Consider the following 24,780-nt stretch of genomic DNA (forward strand, 5'->3'; position numbering starts at 1 on the left):
CAAAATTAGACAATGTAAGACACTATTGTACCAATACCCATTTAAAAAAATTTCCATAGCCCATACACTTCTATTCATCTAATGCATGCACTTAAACGATTTCGCTACTAGGGTGTGGCCCGCAACGATCAGACGAGTTGGAGAGAAAAACAAAGACATTCCTAACGTAAACCTAGCCACCCCGACGCGTATGAGTTGACGGTTCGGTGCCGCGACAAGCGGATTGAAAGATGGGGCATTGTGCAACTTTTCATTGAACTCATTTGACGCTTTTTGTCGCAACCGAGAAAGTGTCGCCATGAGCAATTGGATCCGAGTCTACCTAAATCAAGAGAGGCTTTTTTAGAGTGCCATAACATGACCCGGTAGGATTGGACGACTTGTTCTTATGATTAACGGGCACCGAGAAACGTCATGTCAAATATTGACAACTTTGAGCAACTTGAGCACTTAAGCGATTTCGCTGCTAGGGTGTGGCTCACAACGATCAAACGAGTTGGAGAGCAAAATGAAGACATTCCTAGCATAAACCCGACCACCCCGATGCGTACGACCTGATGGTTCGGTGCCGCGATGAGCGAATTGAAAGATGAGGCATTGTGCAACTTTTCATTGAACTCATCTAATGCTTTTTGGCGCAACCAAGAAAGTGTCGCCATGAGCAATTGGATTCGAGTCTACCTAAACCGTGAGAGGTTTTTTTAGAGTGCCATAACACGACCCTGTAGGATCAGACGTCTCATTCTTATGATTAACAAGCACCAAGAAATGTGATGCCGAATAATGACAACTTTGAGCAACTTAAGCACTTAAGCGATTTCGCTGCTAGGGTGTGGCCCGCAACGATCAGGCAAGTTGGAGAGAAAAAAAGAAGGAATTCCTTGTGTAAAACCGACCACCCCAACACGTACGAGTTGACGGTTCGGTGTCGCGATGAGTGGATTGAAAGATGGGGCATTGTGCAACTTTTCATTGAACTCATCTGACACTTTTTGTCGCAACCGAGAAAGTGTTGCCATGAGCAATTGGATCCGAGTCTATCTAAACAGAGACGTTTTTTTAGAGTGCCATCACACGACCCCATAGGATTAGACGACTCATTCTTATGATTAACTGGTGTCAAGAAACACGATGCCGAATATTGACAACTTTGAGCAGCTTGAGCACTTAAACGATTTCGCTACTAGGGTGTGGCATGCAACGATCAGATGAGTTGGAGAGAAAAATGAAGACATTCCTAGCGTAAACCTGACCACCCCAATGCGTACGAGATGACGATTCAGTGCCGTGACGAGTGGATTGAAAGATGGGGCATTGTGCAACTTTTCATTGAACTCATCTCACGCTTTTTGTCACAATTGAGAAAGTGTCACCATGAGCAATTGGATCCGATTCTACCTAAACCAAGAAAAGATTTTTTAGAGTGTCATAACATGACCTCGTAGGATCAAACGGTTGGTTCTTATGATTAATGGGCGCCGAGAAACGCGATGCCAAATATTTACAACTTTGAGCAACTTGAGCACTTAAGCAATTTCGCTGCTAGGGTGTGGACCGCAACGATCTGGCGAGTTGGAGAGAAAAACGAAGGTATTCATAGCATAAACATGACTACCCCGATGCGTACGAGCTAACGGTTTGGTGCCGTCACGAGCAAATTGAAAGATGAGGCATTGTGCAACTTTTCATTGAACTCATCTGACGCTTTTTGTCACAATCGAGAAAGTGTCGCCACGAGCAATTGGATTCGAGTCTACCTAAATCGAGAGTCTTTTTTAGAGTGCCATAACATGATCCCGTAGGATCAGACGGCTCGTTCTTATGATTAACAGGCACCGAGAAACACGATGTCAAATATTGACAACTTTGAGCAACTTGAGCACTTAAGCGATTTCGTTGCTAGGGTGTTCCCCGCAATGATCAGGCAAATTGGAGAGAAAAACGAAGGAATTCCTAGCGTAAACCTGGCCACCCCAACACGTACAAGTTGATGGATCGGTGCCGCAATGAGTGGATTGAAAGATGGGGCATTGTGCAACTTTTCATTGAACTCATCTGATGCTTTTTGTCGTAGCCGAGAAAGTGTCGCCACGAGCAATTGGACCCGAGTCTACCTAAACTGAGAGTTTTTTTTAGAGTGCAATAATACGACCCCGTAGGATCAGATGATTCATTCTTATGATTAACAGGCGCCGAGAAACGCGATGCCGAATATTGACAACTTTGAGCAACTTGAGCACTTAAGCGATTTTGCTGCTAGGGTGTAGCCCGCAACGATCGGATGAGTTAGAGAGAAAAACAAAGGCATTCCTAGCATAAACCTAGCCACCCTGACGCGTATGAGCTGACGGTTCGGTGTCGCGATGAGCGGATTGAAAGATGGGGCATTGTGCAACTTTTCATTGAACTTATTTGACACTTTTTGTCGCAACCGAGAAGGTGTCGCCACGAGCAATTGGATCCGAGTCTACCTAAACCGAGAGAGGCTTTTTTAGAGTGTCATAACACAACCCCGTAAGATCAGACGACTCGTTCTTATGATTAACGGGCACCGACAAACGCGATGCCGAATATTGACAACTTTGAGCAACTTGAGCACTTAAGCGATTTCGCCACTAGGGTGTGGCCCGCAACAATAAGACGAGTTGGAGAGAAAAACGAAGGCATTCCTAGCGTAAACTCGACCACCCCGACGTGTACGATTGGACGGTTCATTGCTGCAACGAGCAGATTGAAAGATGGGGCATTGTGCAACTTTTCATTGAACTCATCTCACGCTTTTTGTCGCAACCGAGAAAGAGTCGCCACGAGCAATTGGATCCGAGTCTACCTAAACAGAGAGAGGATTTTTTTAGAATGCCATAACACGACCCTGTAAGATCAGACGACTCGTTCTTATGATTAACGGGCACCGAGAAACGCGATGCCGAATATTGACAACTTTGAGCAACTTGAGCACTTAAGTGATTTCGCTGCTAGGGTGTGGCCCGCAACGATCGGGCGAGTTGGAGAGAAAAACGAAGGCATTCCTAGCATAAATTTGGCCACCCTAACACGTACGAGTTGACGGTTTGGTGTTGCGACGATCGGATTGAAAGATGGGGCATTGTGCAACTTTTCATTGAACTCATCTGACACTTTTTGTCGCAACCAAGAAAGTGTCGCCACAAGCAATTGGATCCGAGTCTACCTAAACCGAGAGAGGATTTTTAGAGTGCCATAGCACGACCTCGTACGATCAGACTGCTTGTTCTTATGATTAATGGGCGCCGAGAAACGCAATGTTGAATATTGACAACTTTGAGCAACTTGAGCACTTAAGCGATTTCGCTGCTAGGGTGTGGCCCGCATCGATCAGGTGAGTTCAATAGAGGAACGAAGGCATTCCTAGCGTAAAATCGGCCACCCGAATGCATCCGAGTTGACGATTCGATGTCGCGACGAGCGGATTGAAAGATGGGGCATTGTGCAACTTTTCATTGAACTCATGTGACGCTTTTTGTCGCAACCGAGAAAGTGTCGCCACGAGAAATTGAATTCAAGTCTACCTAAATCGAGAGAGGCTTTTTTAGAGTGCCATAACACGACCCTGTAGGATTAGACAAATCATTCTTACGTGTCACTAACATCGAGAAAAACGATGCCGAATTTTGACAATCTTTCACACTTTGAGTGATTGACAACAAATGAGCAATTTTTACATCTTTTACCATATTAGCCTAAAACTTCACGAAATGATCCCATGTGATCTCTAATGGTCCAAAATGATATTATTTACATAAAATCACACAAAACAAGACAAAAACACAAATTTTTATATTACAATGCATCAAGTAGTAAAAAAATATAAGTCATGTACATATATCCAAATATGATTGATATTACAATTTTTTACATTTACATTTAATCCAATCAACCATCTCGATTTGCTCTACTCTTTATCGTGTCTAGTATGGCCTCATGGTCAAACTCACGAACCTTCCATAGGTTCTTGTTTAGTGGTCTACCCCCATATCTGATCAAATGAACATTTGAAGCTACAATAAGGTTAGAATAATGAAGAATCTTCCTATGTGTTTTGAAGTCCTCGAACAACCACAAGTTAGACTTCTTCATTGGGTACCTTCTAAGCCATGTACTAGTAACAACTACTGATCTGTGGGGTACTCAATATTTTCTCCATCTACCACAGGACCATCCAATTTCTTTTTTTCGTCCACACAATGACACAGGTAATAATCTGTTCCTTTTTCATTGTCTTTAGCTGCAATAACTGCATTAACATGCCTTGCAATGATAAAGTGAGAAAAATTTAGCAAACAACTAAGGTAAAATATTAAAGTACAAAAATTTGCATGTGGATAATTTACCTGGTTGGACTAAATCTAACACATGGTCAAAGCCAACTGATGCTTCCATCTGTGTTAGTTGTAGTGCACTCGGAGGTTGATATGTCTCAAGTGGGATTAGAGGCCTCATACACCATTCGTCCACTCACTCGTTTGACTCACACTCATTATAGGCACCATCTCTACATGAAGAACAATAACATGCCATCCATTGCGTATGGATAGTCCATGAACCTGCATTAGAGCTTTTGAAAGAGTGTAGCTCACTCGATCCTATCAATGTAGAACAATCTTTGAATTTTGCAATGTTAGTATCATCTACCAACCAAAAAAATCTGCGAACTAAAGACTTACCTTGATTACCTAGACCAATTGTACCATTGCACCACTGAACAATTGATTTTGCATCTTTCAAGTTTGCATTCCCTTTGTACTTTAACTCTTCTCGTGCTAAAGCTCTTTTAATACATGCTCCTGCACCATCATGCTCCCCTTTTCCATGCCCAGCCTTAGAGAAATTCCACATATGTTGAATAGAAGTCAACTTATGCATCCTACTCAACTAATAAAACATTCGAGAGTTCTTAAATTGCGATGCACAATTATCTGACCATATGATAGATTGACGGAATGATATGCCTCAGCTAGCCAAATCATCGTAGAATATTTGAAAACAACCTTGCACAAACTCTGTAGAGTGTGAGCGATCATTGATGTAAAAATGATACTCCCTCAATATCTTCCTATCCTCTTCCATACTATCATGTGCATGAATGAATGCTATATGCACAAATATAGCAACTTGTGTGGAGTTGTAATATTGCGATTGCACCTCGTTCTGCGGTTGTAGTGTGTAGTTCTCTGCAAAGTCAACAATTGAAACGATTGTATGAAGTGGAAATTTGTCCTTGAATGACTTAAATTGTGAGTCCAACAAACGAGCTCGATGGTTATACCTTATATACTCATACACTGTATTCTCATGAAAGATGCCCATAAACTGATACACTAGAATCTTCTCACTAACCAATTCACACCTTTTTGCTTATTTTTCATCTTTTAGCATGTAGGCCATTGTCTTATATTTTCCAATTCCACTAATTCATTACCAATTTCTTGTCCAATATCCATATGTTGATAGATTTGTAAATTTCGCAATCCACCACAATGAACACATGTGCCATCCAAGCAACACTTATTGTAATATACTTGACCATCTACTCTTTCACATAAGATGCTAGATATGAATTCCCTTGAAGATGTCGGTGGACCATTTATGTTGCATTCCTGCAAAACATTGTTAGCATGCAAATCTATACATGTGTTGATAAACATCATAATGGTTAGGAAATTTGATATGAACTCTACAACAAGTTGTGCGTGTGTGATTTATTTTGACATAAAAAGGCTTTACCATTTTAAAGAATCTTTGACTAATTTTAATTTGAGGATACATACGTTGGAACTTGGAAAAAAATTGTTTGAGTCATATCCAAAAAAAAATTCGGATGTAGATCACGGATTTTACTACCAATCCTCCTTACAACATCTCTTTGATTTGGAGAGACCCTTGTGTTATTCTTCCAAAAATCTTCAATTACATATCTCAAGGCTTCAACAATTGCTTTATCTTTCTGTGGTAATCTACCGGAAAATGCCCATAACTCATTGTTATACGGATCCTCCGCTCTTTGTCGCCTTCCCATAGCTCTCATTAGAGTTTGTCTACTTATCTTCAATTGTTTACTTGTCTTTCTAATGAGGCGAGCTTTCTTAGTTTGAGTGCTTACAATTGTTAATGTAATGACACGTCGTGTGGCATTACTATCTTTTGTGCATGAGTTAGAACCAACAGTATCATATGCATTCATTAGATTCTTCACAATAGATTTGTTTCTTGATTAAATCGATGTTCTTAGCCCAAGAATCTTCATTATGGGCCTAAATTTCAGATTTCTCATCATTTCAACAAATAGTTGACATCTTCCCGTCTCATTTAAAGGCTCAAAAAATATTTCCATATCTGGTTAGCATGTCTTTGATAAGTACGCTTCAGAATCTTGTCAACCATTGGTTTCAAAACATTAGCATCACTATCAATCAAATACGTAGGCTTTCTATGCAAAACTCTAGGAGGTGTTCTCAAACTTTGAGTTACCTCAAGATTAGGAATGTCAACAACATTAGGGATAGGTGGCATACCTTCAACCGGAGATGAAAATGATGACATACCTTGAAATTGAGGTGTACAAGATGGTGTAGCTCCAATACTTGATGTCAATCATGAAGTACTTGCAACGTCAAATGTCATAGAGGGAGTACATTCAATATGGGATGTTGTAGACGCCAACGGTGTGCCAATAAGAGATGGTGTGCCTTAAACTTGAGATGTAAGAGATGGGATGCCTTCAACTTGAATTGTGCTAGACATGCTCTCAACCTCGGGATTCAATTGTCTCATTGCATGAAGGTTTTGCATCCATTGCCTTTTTTGTGGCCAATTCTGTCTCTCTTAGATTGTATGGATATTTCATGTTCCTCTTCAGTTGGCACCTCTTCTTCTATGGTATTCAATTTCCTTTCTTCACGAAGTTGCTTCATTCCTTCTCTTTTTTTTGCATTCTTAGCTTCACGCTCTTCCGGTGTTACATTTTTTGGTTGTTTCCTCGACATGATGATGATTCCTACATGTACATGCACATAAAAGTCAATAAAGTTAATTCATAAAGAGATTTCAAGAGGCGTAAGGGGCAGTCCTAATGCATCTATGACTGTCCTAATTATGCATATGTTAAAATGGATATATGAAATTGCAATTATTTCATGTATTCCTTTTTTAAAATATTTCATAAGATCTTAAAAAGGATGTATGAAATTGCAAATTTTGTTTTAAACCACTAAACAAATAATTTTTTTATGCAACTTCCTTCAAATGCATTGTTAAATCTAATGTAAATCTAATATGATGATAATCACTTTTGACAAAACACTTTTATTCTAACATTTAAATAAAATAACACTTAATAAGTATTTGAATTCTAAAAACAAGAAAATATTACCTCAATTATTCAAATTTGATAAAAAAAACTATGTTCTTCCTCTTCGATGTTGCCAAATGATAAAAAAGGTGGTGGAGAGCTGATGGAATGTATATAATAACCTTGCATAAAATGTCAACACCATGCAAAAAGCATCTTTTTGTCTGATCATGCGTAGAAAGTAGACAAAATGAGAGAATATGGGCTTGGATCACGGGACAAGGGTCCCATATAACCATTTTTTAGTGCAGCTCATTTGGCTAGTGCCAAATGACTTCCATTGAATTTTTTTAACCTTTGATAAATTTCTACTCTATATACCCTATAATCTATACTCTATGCCTATAGTTTGATAGCCACAAGCATAAAAATTAAAACATTTAAAACCTATAACAAATACCCTAGATTGTATGACCCAATATGCTAAATCCTTGACCCTATACAATAACCATAGACCCTATAACCCGATATGCTAAACCATATGAGGTAAGGATGGAGGGAGAGATATGGAGGGAGGGGGGGAATATGGTGTCCTAAGGGGTCACAGGACACTATATGACCCGTTAGGACACCATATGACCCATAACAACACTATATGGTGTTCTAAGGGGTCACATTGTGTCCTATGACCCCTCAGGACACACTATGGTGTCGTTATGGGTTGTATGGTGTCCTATGACCCCTTAGGACACCATATCACCCCTTAGGTATCGTTAGGGATCATATTGTATCTTAAAGGGTCATATGGTGTGTTATGACCCCTTAGGACACTTTATGTTGTCATTATGGGTCGTATGGTGTCCTAAGGGGTCATATAGTGTCCTAAGGGATCATCAGACACCATAGGACCATACTAACACCATATGGTGTACGAGGGGGTCATATGGTGTCCTAAGGGGTCATAGGACACCATACGAACCATACCAACACCATATGGTGTCCTATGACCCCTTAGGAAACAATATGGTGTCCTAAGGGGTCATATTGTGTCCTATGACCCCTTAAGACACCATATGACCCCTTAGGTGTTGTTAGGGATCATATTGTGTCTTAATGGGTCGTATTGTGTGTTATGACCCCTTAGGACACCTTATATTGTCATTATGGGTCGAATGGTGTCCTAAGGGGTCATATGATGTCCTAAGAGATTATAAGACACCTAATGATCGCTTAGGACACCATACGACCCATAATGACACCATATGGTGTCCTAAGGGGTCATAGGACACCAGATGACCCCTTAGGACACAATGTGAACCCTGACGATACGTAAGGGGTTATATGGTGTCCTAAGGGGTCATAGGACACTATATGACCCGTTAGGACACCATATGACCCATAACGACACTATATGGTGTTCTAAGGGGTCACATGGTGTCCTAAGGGGTCATCTAGTGTCCTATGACCCCTTAGGACACCATATGACACAATATGGTGTTGTTATAGGTCATATGGTGTCCTAAGGGGTCATATGGTGTCTTATGACCCCTTAGGACACCATATGATTCCTTAGGTGTCGTTAGGGATCATATTGTGTCTTAACGGTTCATATGTTGTGTTATGACCCCTTAGGACACCTTATGTTGTCATTATGGGTCGTATGGTGTCCTAAGGGATCATAAGACACCTAATGATTGCTTAGGACACCATACGTCTCATAATGACACCATATCACCTCTTAGGACACAATGTGAACCCTAACGACACATAAGGGGTTATATGGTATCCTAAGGGGTGATAGGACACTATATGACCCGTTAGGACACCATATGACCCATAACGACACTATATGGTGTTCTAAGGGGTCATCCGGTGTCCTATGACCCCTTAGGACACAATATGGGGTTGTTAAGGGTCATAGTGTCGTGAGGGATCATTTTCTGTCCTATGACCCCTTAGGACACAATATGGGGTTGTTAAGGGTCATAGTGTTGTAAGGGGTCATATTGTGTCCTATGACCCCTTAGGATACAATATGCTGTCCTTATGGGTCGTATGGTGTCCTAAGGGGTCATATGGTGTCCTATGATCCCTTAGGACACAATATGGTGTCGTTATGGTTCGTATGGTGTCCTAAGGGATCATAGGGCCCTTAGAACACCATATGATCCCTTAGGTGTCGTTAGGGATCATATTGTGTCTTAACGGGTCATATGGTGTGTTATGACCCCTTAGGACACCTTATGTTGTCATTATGGGTCCTAAAGGGTCATATGGTGTCCTAAGGGATCATCGGACACCATAGGACCATACAGATACCATATGGTGTACTAGGGGGTCATATGGTGTCCTAAGCGGTCATAGGCCACCATACGAACCATACCGACACCATATGGTGTATTAAGGGGTCATATGGTGTCCTAAGGGGTCATAAGACACCATATGACCCCTTAGGACATAATATGATCCTTGAGGGGTTAGGTGTCGTTAGGGGTCATATGGTGTTCTATGACCCCTTAGGACACCATATGGTGTTGTTATGGATCCTATCGTAACCTAAGAGGTCATATGGTATCCTATGACCCCTTAGGACACCATATGACCCCTTAGGTGTCGTCAGGGGTCATATGGTGTCCTATGATCCCTTAGGACATCATATGACCCCTTAGGACACAATATGGTGTCCTAAGGGGTCATATGGTGTTCTATGACTCCTTGGGACACCATATGACCCCTTAGGACACAATATGGTGTCATTATGGGTCGTATGGTGTCCTAAGGGATCATATGGTGTCCTATGAGTTGTTAGGGATCATATTATGTCTTAACGGGTCATATGATGTGTTATGACCCCATAAGACAAAATATGACCCTTTATGTTGTCATTATGGGTTGTATGGTGTCGTAAGGGGTCATATGGTATCCTAAGGGATCATAAGACACCTAATGACCACTTAGGACACCATACAACCCATAATGACACCATAGGACATCATATGACCCCTTAGGACACAATGTGAACCCTAAGGACACGTAAGGGGTCATAGGACACCATATGACCCATAATGACACTATATGGTGTTCTAAGGGGTCACATGTTGTCCTAAGGGGTCATCTAGTGTCCTATGATCCCTTAGGACACCATATGACCCCTCAAGACACAATATGGGTTTGTTAAGGGTCATAGTGTCGTGAGGAGTCATATTGTGTCCTATGACCCCTTAGGACACAATATGGGGTTGTTAAGGGTCATAGTGTTGTAAGGGGTTATATTGTGTCCTATGACCCCTTACGATGCAATATGGTGTCGTTATGGGTTGTATGGTGTCCTAAGGGGTCATATGGTGTTTTATGACCCCTTAGGACACCATATGACCCCTTACGTGTTGTTTGGGATCATATTGTGTCTTATCGGGTCATATGGTGTGTTATGACCCCTCAGGACACCTTATGTTGTCATAATGGGTTTGTATGGTGTCCTAAGGGATCATCGGACACCATAGGACCATACTGACACCATATGGTGTACTAGGGGGTCATATGGTGTCCTGAGGGGTCATAGGACACCATATGAACCATATCGACACCATATGGTGTCCTAAGGGGTCATAGGACACCATATGACCGCTTAGGACACAATATGACTCCTAAAGACACTTAAGGGGTCATATGGTGTCCTATGACCCATTAAGACATCATATGGTGTCGTTATGGGTTGTATGGTGTCCTAAGGGATCATATGGTGTCCTATGACCACTTAGGACACCATATGGTGTCGTTATGGGTCCTATGGTAACCTAAGAGGTCATATGGTGTCATATTACCCCTTAGGACACCATATCACCCCTTAGGTGTCGTTAGGGGTCATATGGTGTCCTATGCCCCTTAGGACACAATATGGTGTCGTTTTGGGTCATATGGTGTCCTATGACCCCTTACGATACAATATGAGGTCATTATAGGTCATATGGTGTCCTATGACCCCTTAGGACACCATATCACCCCTTAGGTGTTGTTAGTGATCATATTATGTCTTAATGGGTCATATGGTGTGTTATGACCCCTTAAGACATAATATGGCCCCTTAGGACATTTTATGTTGTTATTATGGGTTGTATGGTGTCCTAAGGGGTCATATGGTGTCCTAAGGGATCATATAGTGTGCTAAGGGGTCATAGGAAAAAATATGACCCCTTACGACACAATGTGAACCCTAACGACACGTAAGGGCTAATATGGTGTCCTAAGGGGTCATAGGACACTATATGACCCGTTAGGACACCATATGACCCGTTAGGACACCATATGACCCATAATGACACTATATGGTGTTCTAAGGGGTCATTTGGTGTTCTATGACCCCTTAGGGCACAGTATGGGGTTGTTAAGGGTCATAGTGTCATCAGGGGTCATATTGTGTCCAATGACCCCTTAGGACACAATATGGGGTTGTTAAGGGTCATAGTGTCATAAGGGGTCATATTGTGTCCTATGATCCCTTAGGACACCATATGACCTCTTAGGACACAATATGGTGTCCTAAGGGGTCATATGGTGTGCTATGGCCCCTTAGGACACAATATGGGGTCGTATAGTGTCCTAAGGGGTCATATGGTGTCCTATGACCCCTTAGAACACCATATGACCCCTTAGGTGTCGTTAGGGATCATATTATGTCTTAACGAGTCATATGGTGTGTTATGACCCCTTAAGACACCCTATGACCCCTTAGGACACCTTATGTTGTCATTATGGGTCGTATGGTGTCCTAAGGGATCATCGAACACCATAGGACCATATTGACACCATATGGTGTACTAGGGGGTCATATGGTGTTCTAAGGGGTCATTGGAAACAATACGAAATATACCGACACCATATGGTGTACTAAGGGGTTATAGGACACCATATGACCCCTTAGGACACAATATGACCCCTAACAACACCTAAGGGATCATAAGGTGTCGTATGACCCATCAAGACACTATATGGTGTCGTTATGTGTTGTATGGTGTCCTAAGGGGTCATATGGTGTCCTATGAAAATTTAGGACACCATATGGTGTCGTTATGGGTCCTATGGTAACCTAAGAGGTCATATGGTGTCCTATGACCACTTAGGACACCATATGACCCCTTAGATGTCGTTAGGGGTCATATGGTGTCCTATGCCCCTTAGGACACAATATGGTGTCCTATGACCCATTAGGACACAATATGAGGTCGTTATGGGTCATATGGTGTCCTATGACCCCTTAGGACACCATATGACCCCTTAGGTGTTGTTAGTGATCATATTGTGTCTTAACGGGTCATATGGTCTGTTATGACCCCTTAAGACACAATATGACCCCTTAGGACACCTTGTGTTGTTATTATGGGTCGTATGGTGTCCTAAGGGGTCATATTGTGTCCTAAGGGATCATAAGACACCATACGACCCAAAATGACACCATATTGTGTCCTAAGGGGTCATAGGACACCAAATGATCCTGAAGACACCATATGACACAATGTGCACCCTAACAACACGTAAGGGGTTATATAGTGTCCTAAGGGGTCATAGGACACTATATGACTCGTTGGGTCACCATATGGCCCCTTAACACACCATATGACCCATAATGACACTATATGGTGTTCTAAGGGGTTTACATGGTGTCCTAAGGGGTCATTTGGTGTCCTATGACCCCTTAGGACACAATATGGGGTTATTAAGGGTCATAGTGTCGTCAGAGGTCATATTGTGTCCTATGACCTCTTAGGACAAAATATGGGGTTGTTAAGGGTCATAGTGTCATAAGGGGTCATATTGTGGCCTATGACTACTTAGGACACCATATAACCCCTTAGGACACAATATGGTGTCGTTATGGGTTGTATGGTGTCCTAAGGGGTCATATGGTGTCCTATGACCCCTTAGGACACAATATGGGGTCATATAGTATCCTAAGGGGTCATATGGTGTCCTATAACCCCTTAGAACACCATATGACCCCTTAGGTGTTGTTAGGGATCATATTGTGTCTTAACGGGTCATATGGTGTGTTATGACCCCTTAAGACAACATATGACCCCTTATGACACCTTATGTTGTCATTATGGGTTGTATGGTGTCCTAAGGGATCATTGGACACCATAGGACCATACTGACACCATATGGTGTCCTAGGCGGTCATATGGTGTTCTAAGGGGTCATTGGAAATAATACGAAACATACTGACACCATATGGTGTACTAAGTGGTCATATGGTGTCCTAAGGGCTTATTGGACACCATATGACCCCTTAGGACACAATATGACCCCTAACGACACCTAAGGGGTCATATGGTGTCCTATGACCCATTAAGACACCATATGGTGTCGTTGTGGGTTGTATGGTGTCCTAAGGGATCATATGGTGTCCTATGACGACTTGGGACAACATATGGTGTCGTTATGTGTCCTATGGTAGCCTAAGAGGTCATATGGTGCCCTATGACCCCTTAGGACACCATATGATCCCTTAACTGTCGTTAAGGGTCATATTGTGTCCTAAGGGGTCATATGGTGTTCTATCACCCCTTAGGACCTAGAGAGAGGAGGGAGTGAGGAAGAAACTGAGGGAAATAGGTGAGAGAGGGAAGTAGATGGGTGTAAGGATGGAGAGGGAGATAGCTTGAGGGATAGGGGAATAAGGGAATTGTGAGAGCTAGAGAAGGGAGGGACAAATAAGAGTATGTATCTATAAGAATGAAGAGTTGAAGAAGAGGTAAGGGGAGAGAGAGAATATGAGATCTAGTTCATAGAGAGAGATGGAACTATGAGGGAAGGGAGATAAAGAAGGGAGAGGTGAGATGGGGGTTTCTATGCACACATTTGGCACTCTCCCTATTTGGCGCGCGCCAAATGTGGAATATGGACCACATTTGGCGTGTGCTCAATGGGAAAACCCATTGATCACATTTGGCGCACGCCAAATAGGGAGAACGCCATATTTGGCGCGCACCAAATGATCCACTTTGGGAAACACCAAACCTATGGGTTGGATATGCCTTGGGCATCCAACCCAAAGGTTTGGACGACCATTTCAGGCTAGAGACATGTTTTTATCAGAACATTGAAAATTTTGACATATTTTTTATCATGCTCTCCGTCACGTTTGCACGTGTTTCAATGAAGTTAAAAAAAATACTGTGGTAAACTTGAGCTCCCTCTTAGCTATCCAACAATGTAATTTATTTCAAATTTTGATTTCCTTAAGTATTGCATCTATAATTTCTTTTGTCAGTGTGTCCATTTTTTGTCAAAAACCAACATGCACTATTTTGGGTATAGATTTTTACACATTCATCAGATTTTGAAAAAACTTACATTTTTAGAAAATAGACTCCATTCTACACAATTTTAAAAAAAAGTTTTGATTTTTTATTAGTTTTCAATGGTTTTAGGGGGGAGCACGCTGAAATTTCTGTTTTTCAAGATGTGTCCACTTCGAAAATTAGTAAAAAATCATATACTCATTAAAAAATTAGCTGAAAAATTTGGCGTAAACTACAAGGTGTTAGCTAATTTCTCACGGAAGCGATTTTAAAAATTAAAAAAAAAGTTAACATTTTAGGGGGGCCACAACAGACGCTATGTTATGTTTTTTGCATAAAAATAGGACCACTTTTTGTGGCCCCCCTTTTTGAAGCCCTTAATCTCCACCATTTTCTAAATAAGTTAGTAGTTTAGAAAGTAGACTTGAAGCACTCCGACTCTTGTTCTTGTTGCATCTTCAAATTTGGAGTGTAATTAGGTTCAATTTGTCGTTGAAGTTCAGACTTTGTTGATTTCAGAAAAAAAAAAAAAAGTGGCATCCTAAGACCCCCTTTTGGTACCACAATTTGGTGCATATACCCCTTAGTGGCATGCATATAAAAAATAACCACAACATGAATGGAACCATAAGAAATGCAAGTTTCATAAGTGGTGCATAGTTCACAATTATATCACTCTTCCATGATGTAATGTCTCCTGTGTTTGCATTCTATCATTGCCTATTTTGATCTGAGATTGACTTTGTATATGATACACTTAGATTGTGCATATGTTATTTTGTATTGATATCCACGTGGTGTACCTTGCTCACAATTATATTCTTTTGATCATGTGGATATCACTGTTGATATTGATAGTTGGTTATACTCGTAGATTTAGTGATGATCATATAAAGATGATGATTATATGATGTTATGATCTGATGTTATATTATGATGACATTGGATTGCAACTATGATGGTACTTTGATTATGCTAATTATGTTATATTAATTTGATGAGATATTATGCTATTGACCATGATTATGTGTCCTCAATTGGGGAAATGATTATTGGTGTGTTTCAGTTATTTTATATATAAGCATAGGTATTTGTTGTATAATGGATGATGCAGGTGTAGGGCATTGACTTTGCTTGGATCCACAAGTCTGAGAGTGCCCATTTATGTTACCCTGCCATAGCTGTCATCCTAATTTGGATGATTTACTTGATAATACAAGTTTACACCTCAAGTTATTGTGTTGGTATGTCCGGTAACCCAGATGCATATTTGTGCATGACTCGTAACAATTGTTTGTGCATAGACAATTATTTGTGAATTATCATCATTTAATGTCAGTATTAATCATATTTTAAATATTATCGAAGTGATTTAATAATTAAATATAAAATATGTCTTATGAGTATTCAAATTGTTGAGATTTGCATAATTTGAGTATACGGGTCATTTGGAGGTTTATTTGGTATTTAAGTTTTAGCATGATTTTATATTATTTTATTCCCACTCCAAAAGTAAGTTTATATTATGAATTGAAGTTCATTTTTTTAAAAACACTTAGTTCAATTTTCTCATTTGTGCTCTCAAAATCCCAAAAAGATGATTTTGGATTGATGATTGTGGGAGATTTTCTTGGAGGAATTTTGTGGGTAGTGGCTCAAAGATTTGTATTGATGAATGTCATTGGCTATCTTAGAGATTTGTTGTCGTCTGATGTTTGTGTTTTGCATTCCCATTTTAAAGATTTGAGCAAGCGTTGAAGTAGGAATTCAATTTCCTCTTTGGTTTTCCAACTAAATTATTTCTTATATGTTGCAAATGCCTTGTTGAGTGATTCTAAACACTCTTTCAATTCAATTTTTTTTATTTTATTGATTATAGAAATTATTTGTTTCAAAATTTGAAAATATGAGTTAATTTGGGGTTATGTTGCCCAATTTTCTTTTGAATGGTTAAAATGTCAAATTGAGAGTGTTTTTTGTGTTGTTGCACTTACAAAAATATGTCTAGTGTTGAAAATTAGGGCTCCAACTCCTAGAGAGATAAGGCCACTAATTTTTCTTAAGACCACCACACATTAAAAGAGAAAATTGAACTTGATCGATCCAATCCTAAAAGGATTGAATACAAATCATGTTAATTATTCCTTTGAGTTGAAACTGAATTGGAATTAGGGTTGAATTGCAATGCTAGATCTAGGACAAATTATGAAAATTTGACAAAAAATAATAGTAATAAAATGTTCCAAATATCATGCAGAACTGTAAACCTAGATCCAAGGATGGAAAATAGATCAAAACCTATGATAGAAAGTTCGGGATAAATTTTTAGGACTAGGGGATCAAGTCACCCTGGTCGTTCGAATATCAAGGTTAGACAAACTTTATGTTTTCTGGATTAGGATGATGCACAAAATCCACCATCAGAAGGTTGCTAGAAATTCTCGTGATAGAGGGGAGGTCCTCCACTTTCATGCCTTCCAAAGCCAAGTCTGATTATCGTCATCCTCTATCACATTCCTCACACACAAAAATAAGGAAATACGTTTGGTTAGGAATTAACCTCAAAATTGAAATGATAATTCTACCGGAATTGAATTGAAGTACAGTGCTTTCCTATTGAGGGAAATGCTAGATCTAACCTGGAAATGCTTGAAATTGAACTTGATACCTTGATGAAGCTTGCTTGAATCCTCACAAAAAGGTTTAGAGTGTAATGTAGAATATCTTCATAGAAGGTTGATCTTGAATGCTTGAACTTGACTTGACCTCTCCTTCAATGCTTGATGAATACTTGAATGCTTGCTAACATAGACTTGAATTGATTTAGCAAGAGTGCAATTGAGAGCTCACATATGATTTTCCTTAGTTCTAGTCACCGAATGAGGGGGGAGGCTTCCTTTTATATCTAACCATGGATTAAATGTTTGAATTTTTAGAGAAAGTTGAGATGGAGCCAAATTTATCGCCCATGTCAAGTGACCATTCTGAGGTCCTATTTTGGGTACTATTTGGGAGAACCAGGGCGATCAAGGTGTCTTGGTCTTGAGCCAGGACTAGGGCGTCCCGATCTTATCAATTAAGACTCAAAATTGGACAATGGCTAGATCATGAGTTTAAAATGCAAATTTCAAGAGGGTGAGTAGTATTAAAGCTTGCATTGAGCACTAAAGGCAAGAACATCAAGGTGAGGGCAAAATTGTATAGGGATACAATTCATGATACTACATTTAGCCCCCACTTTAGTGAGAGTATGAATCTAAGTCCATACTCACGGTGAAGTAAAAAGTCACAGTGAAAAACTTTCACCAAGATACCAAAGAGACAAGACACACCAAAACCCTAGGGACTTAGGATCTTGTCAATCTAATATCAATATAAAAGGAGCAACACTTGAAGAGGATAGAAAAAGTGTGACTATACTTGGCTTAGTAAGGCTTGTGTTTACTATGAGTCACGTAGGATAGAAAAATTTGAAAAAGATTACAAAGCAAAAAACTGAGTTTGCAAAGTAACTTGAATATTGAATTGAATTGACTACAAAACTGGTACTGCAACATGTACCAAACATGTCAAAGTGTGTGATCAGAATGTACAAACCAAGTCTCGTGGTGTGTGCGTAAAGTGTATGCCTCCATGATAAAGATTTGTGCACGCCTTACCGGGTGCAATAGCTTTATGGTAGCATACATGCATCCAAAAGACAAGCATGTTGCCACAATGAGATGCCCCCCAAAAAGGACAAATCAAAGGGCAATGGTCACAAAACATGTAGGACACACACAAGGGATCCACTAACTGGGATCAATATGCCTTTTGATAAATAATGTATATCAAGAATAATTGCATTGTAATTGACCTCATCTCCCAAAGGTAGTTGAACTACAAACACAATGGAAAAAGAGCACATAATATGAACAAACAAATGTCTTTTTGAGTCAATATAAAAGAGGCCAAAAAGAGATATCAGCACTTTGCATCATCCCCAAGTAGACAACACAAAGGCACATTTACAAATAATAACACATGTATGACATATCAAAGAATTGAGATACAAATAGAGGAATGTCATGACATATTCGACCTCTTTATTACCTTTCACCAATGGAGTAAAAATGGTCATCCAAAGAGAAACTAACATAACATAAAGACATATCAAGTAGCACATCATGAGGGAAACACATTAAATACAAGCAAACACACGTAAGAATCAACGACATAGATGAAGCTAGTCAAGCAAATCATCTGTTTTCTAATCATGCTAAACATCATTTAGGGATAGTGGACAAGACACAAGAGGAACAACAATGACCATGGTAGATGGAGCCACTGCAAGTTCCAAATAAGGACCATGCTCTAATGGCATGTCACTTTGTTTGTCACTAAGAGATAGGATTAAAGCTTTTGGAAAGTGTGAAGATAGCTTATGATTAATCTCAACAAGCTCATACATATCATCAAAATCATTAGGACCAACATTGTTAACATGAATAACATTATCATCATCATCCATATCATCATCTAAATTAATCACAATAGGATCTTTAACACGAAAAGAAATTGAACCATCATCTTTCTTAAACGCCTTCAACTTTGGTGATTTGACTTGAACTACCTCCCTAGGGTTAGGCAAAGGTTGGACAAATGGGACTAAGTCAACATTTGGTGGCTTTGGGGAGGAAACAGTTTGGGAAGAAAGTTCACGAGCCTTGTCACGATGTCTTTGTCGGCCTTCTTTTTCAAAATGATATCTTTTAGTTTTTACTCAAGACTTGCGAAGGTTGAGGATCAATCAACATAGGCTTCTTTTCTTTTTGTGTAGGGGGAGGAACAAAAGGAGCCTCACTAGGTTGATAGATACTAGATGTGGAGCGTTTTTTATTTATAAGATGTGGAGGTGGGTCCACAACATATATTGGAGGAATATAAGGTGTAGGAAGAAGACTAGGTCCTAGATGAGGAGGAGGAATATCCATGAGTGAAGCGTCTTTAGGTTTACTTGAGGCCAATATCATATTAGTTTTTCATTTTTGATAAGATAGAAAAAAAATACCATCTTGAGGTTTTAAATGTTCAGGTTGTTTTGGCCAAAACTAATCAAGGGTGAAATTTCCACTCTTCTTTGTGGGTTGGTAAAGGCTATGATTAATCATGGTAATATGGCCATTATGAGGGAACTACAAACACTTATGGATTGTAGAAGGAATAGCTTTCATGGAAGGGAGCCAAGGATGTCTCAACTTCATGCAAAATTGATCCCATAAATGAACAATAGCAAAGGTTACATCTACGCACTTAGTACCAACCTCAATAAGAAGAGTAATAGAACCAATAGTAGGGGAAGAGAAACCATCATACACCTTGATTATAACATCATATTTACCATATATAACTTGATGCAATTGTTGAGTAAACATATGTTCTTCAATGATAACACTCACCATACATACTAGATCAGTGAGCACCCCTCGTGAGAGTTTGTCTTTAATCTTCGTAGTAATGTATAATGATCCATTAGGTGCCACAATAGTCTCACCAGGATCAAAGGTGATGTGTGATTCAAGTTTAGGTTTTGGTTTTGCAATGAGGTTCATGACATTATTGGACTCCACACCAAAGTCATTAGGAAATAATGCGAGTTGTTGAGACTCAACAACATTGGAAGAGTGAGAAGGCAAAGGATTGGTGAAGATTTGGAGGTGCTATAGATTTGTTCCCTTTATCATTCGCACCAGCTATAGATATAACATTTTGTCATATATTTTGTTATTAATGTCAAAGGATGATGATCAAGGTTGTCTAGCAATTATTTGGTTGAGCTACTTGGTTACTTGGTTGAGCTACTTGGTTGCTAGGTTGAGCTACTTGTTTTCTTGGATGAGCTACTTGATTGTCTGGTTGAGCTACCTGGCTGTGTGTTTGAACTACTTGGTTGTCAGTTTGCATTGGCTGCTTGTAAAAGTCAGCGACTTGTCAATTCTTTGTTCCAAGTCATTTTGACACATCACTAGTTGAATATTCAATAATTCGGTGGTATGATCTTAATATTCTTTTCATTGTTTTAAATGAGTATAGACAATTCATAAAGTGGTAACTGTTACACGTGTGGAAGGAGACATGGATTTTATTATGCACTCATTATATTCTAAATATTTGCATGTGTAGCATGTAAACAGATATTTAGATACTAAATTTATTGTTTTCGTTGGATCTAAAAACAAGAAATGCAATAAATGAACCATGGGTAATGTAAGAACAAGTGTTGATATAAGATGTTTTGTGTGTAGTAGATCGTGGGTGGAAAGTAAGTGGAGGTTGCGGCTAAGTTAAGTGTTTCCAATGGCCTTGTTCATGATATTTGATGGATGTCAGATAAGACTAAAAAGTTTTCATTCAAATGTTTCATCGTAACTTTTCAAGGCCTGCAACAAGAAGATACTAATACTTTTGAGTGGAAACATATTTTTGTGATTTTTTTAATACTGGAATACAGATACTAATGTTACATCTTTTTTACGGCTTGAATCCATGTATACGTTGTGAATTTGAATTGAATATGTTTTGTGAATATGGGTTGTGTTTCATAAAGGAGTTATGATTCTTTTTGAAACATGATATACTTACATTGTGTGAAGTAGTGAAAATAATGAAGATTTTTGAAAGTAAAATGTGAAGATCATCAATTTCTAAGTATAAAAAGGACTGGATTAGGCGCTTCATCAGTTTCAAGTTGGTGCTTGAAGGAGTGTTGGTGTTCTTAGAGAGTTGGTGCTCAGTTTTGTATTTTGGGTTGGGGACCATTTGTTAATAAAAGCTGTGTACTATTGTGTTTTATCCGAAAGGGTTTTCCACAAGAAAATTGGTGTTTGTGTCTTGATGTCTGCTCTCCCTATGTTTTATGAGGTTTCGTATTTTTAAAATACAATACCATTGAAATCTTGACAAGATGACTGTTGTCAAGTTTCATGGAATTTTAATAGCCTATGAGATGAGGACAAATTCTAATTCTTCATCCAAAAGGGAGACAACTTTTAAATCCTCCAAGAAAAGTAAAGATAAGGAATGTGTGTCAAGTGATAGTTTTGATGAAGAATTTGATTCTGATGAAGCTTTCTGGAAGTTGAAAAAAGGTTCTAGTAAATATAAAGGCAAGTTGCCTATCAAATTCTTTAATAGTGGTAAGGTAGGACATTTTGTAGCTAAATATCCATATGAAAAAAGTGAGGACAACAACTATGAAAATAATTCTAAGTTCAACAAAAAGAAATACAAGGGAAAGGAAAATAAGACGTTCAATTTCAAAACAGTCTATATTCTAAGGATTAAAGTTTTTCATCAGATGATAGTGATGAGGAGTTCATAAATGATGAGAGTTTATTCATGGCCCTAAAAGAAATGAACATTGAAAATCAAGAAGATGAAGACTATTTTAATGAAGGAGAGGGAGAAGTGGATCTTGAACAAGAGCTAATAAGTGCTTAAAATGAAATAAAGATACTTAGAAAGAAAAATCAATACTTGAAGTTGCTGCTACAAGAAGGAAATGAAGAAAAAAACAATATATTTCAAGTCTTAGAGGACGTAGAGGACTTGATAGTTGATTTGAAGATTGACATTTAAGAAGCAAAGAAAATTGGAGAAGAAATTAGAAGTCAACTCAAGCTTAAAGAAGACAACTGTGAGAGACTTGAAGTTGGAGTTGTTTCTGTTAGGAAGTTGGACAAATATTTGTCACAACTGAATCATGAGAAAATAGATTAGAAAAGCTTCATGTCTTTGGACAAGATTATAGACTCCCAAAAACATTTTACTGATAAAGGTGGAGTTGGCCTTAAAGAAGGTCAAAGTTCTAAGTCGACAAAATGAAAACAACAAAAGGACAATGATAGTAATAGAAAGCATTCACCATACAAAATAAAAAAGAACACTGTCAAAAGGTCTCCTATCTCAAGGCAAGCACATTGACCATATTTAACAATTATTTCTTTTATGGTTATTGTTTCTCTTGCAATTATTTTGGACACAAGGCAATCAATTGTAGAATGTTTGCAAGAAATAACTTCAGATTTATGAGTAAGAACTCTTTTTCTCCTCCAAGGAATTACAATATTATGTTAAAAATGCAATAACTTTGGTCACACTACAAAAGTTTGTAAAAGTGGTATGATAGATTCCTCTAAAGAGAACAAGAAGGTTGAGAAAGAGCACAAAGAAAAGGAGGTTACTAAAGTTTCAGAGAAAGGAAGAAGAAGCTTTAGAAGAATCGTTGATTGTGCAAATAACCTTTCTTTCACATAATAAAAAAGACATATGGTATGTTGACAATGGTTGTTCTAGGTATATGACTGGAGCCAAGAATAAATTTCTCACTCTCAAAAACACTAATGGAGGTAAGGTAAGGTTTGGTGGTAATACATTTGCAAAATCAAAGGTACAGGTACACTTGTTTTGGATGATGATGAGACAAAAGTTGAGAATGTTTTATATGTAGAAGGTTTGAAACAAAATATTTGAAGTGTGAGTCAATTGTGTGATCAAGGACATAGTTTAGTTTTTAATTCAAATTATTGTGAAATTAGAAAAGATGGTAAACATATTGTTGATGCAAGCAGGGCTGCTAACAATCTATACATTCTTGATGACATCGAAAGGGAGAAGTCTTGATGATATCAAAAGGGAGAAGTTGGGAGTGATTCCACTCCATCATTGATTTGCTGATTAAACTTAGGGGGCATTTTCATTGTTACATTCTATTAGCCTCAACATTTCAATTTTGCAGGTTGGTTTCAGTCATTGATGTCAAAGGAGGAGCAACATTGTTTCATAGTTGTTTTGGTTTCAGGTTGGGTTGCCATTAGTGACAAATGGGGAAATTGTTTGATATTTTTTTATTGATGCCAAAGGATGATGATCAAACTTGTCTAGCAATTATTTGGTTGAGCTACTTGGTTGGCTGTTTGGTTGAGCTACTTGGTTGAGCTACTTGGTTATGTGTTTGAGCTGGTTGCTTGTCAAACTCAGCAGCTTACTTGTCCATTCTTTGTGCCAAATCAATTTGACACGCCACTAGTTGAATATTCAATAATTTGGTTGTTTGATCTTAATATTATTTTCACGGTTTTAGATGAGTATAAATAATTCATAAAGTGGTGATTGTTACACGTGTGAAGGATACATGGCTTTTATTATGCACCTGTTATATTCTAAATATGTGTGTGTAGCATTTAAATGTATGTTATCAAAGATTTATGGTTTGTATCAATTAGATACTAAAAATATTTTGGTCGCAGGATGTAAAAAAGGTAAACGCAATAAATGAATTGTGGGTAACATAAGAACAAATGTTAATATAAGGTGTTGTGCGTGTAGTAGATCATGGATGGAAAGTAACTGGAGGTGATGGCTAAGTATAGTGTTTTTAATAGCTCTGTTTATGAAATCTGACGGATATCAGATCAGAAATAAAAAAGTTTTCATTCAAATGTTTCATCATAACTTTTCAAGGCCTATAGCAAGAAGATACTAATACTCTCGAGTGGAAACATATTTTTGTAATTTTTTTTTTATGTTAGAATATAGATACTAATGGTACATCTTTTTTATGGCTTGAATCCATGTATACGTTGTGAATCTGAATCGGATATATTGTGCAATTATGAGTTGTGTTTCATAAAGGAGTTATGATTCTTTTTAAAACTTGATACACATACATCGTATGAAGCGAAAACAATGAGGATTTTTTAATGTAAAATGTGAAGATCTTTCTAAAAGTTTCAGCAATTTCTGAGTATAAGGACTGGAATAGGTGCTTCATCAACAGTTTCCAGTTGGTGCTTAAGGAGAATTGGTGCTCACTTTTGTATTTTGGGTTGGTGCTCATTTGTTAATAAAATTTTTGTGTGTCATGGTTTTTTATCCGAAAAGATTTTCTATGAGAAAACTAGTGTTTGTGTCTTGATGTCTGCTCTTTCTATGTTTTATGAAGTTTCATGTTTTTAAAATACTAATTAAACCCCCCCCCCCCATCTCAGTATTTTTTATTTTTTTTTCTCAGTTTCATTAATAAGGTCTTGAATCTTATACCTCAGCGTATAAAAATTCTTAGTATCATGACCTACTAGGCAATGATATTGGCAAAAAAAATTGTGATTAAAG

The 24,780-nt window shown here is 38.6% G+C and overlaps 1 protein-coding gene across 2 annotated transcripts in view; it reads right to left on the reverse strand.

Moving 5' to 3' along the window:
* The window catches only part of LOC131076117 (uncharacterized), a 113,924-nt gene that overhangs the window by 33,947 nt on the left and 55,197 nt on the right, over positions 1–24,780 (reverse strand). The gene's annotated exons all lie outside the window — the stretch shown is intronic.

This window comes from Cryptomeria japonica, chromosome 10, assembly GCF_030272615.1.
Source record: "Cryptomeria japonica chromosome 10, Sugi_1.0, whole genome shotgun sequence".
NCBI lineage: Eukaryota > Viridiplantae > Streptophyta > Pinopsida > Cupressales > Cupressaceae > Cryptomeria > Cryptomeria japonica.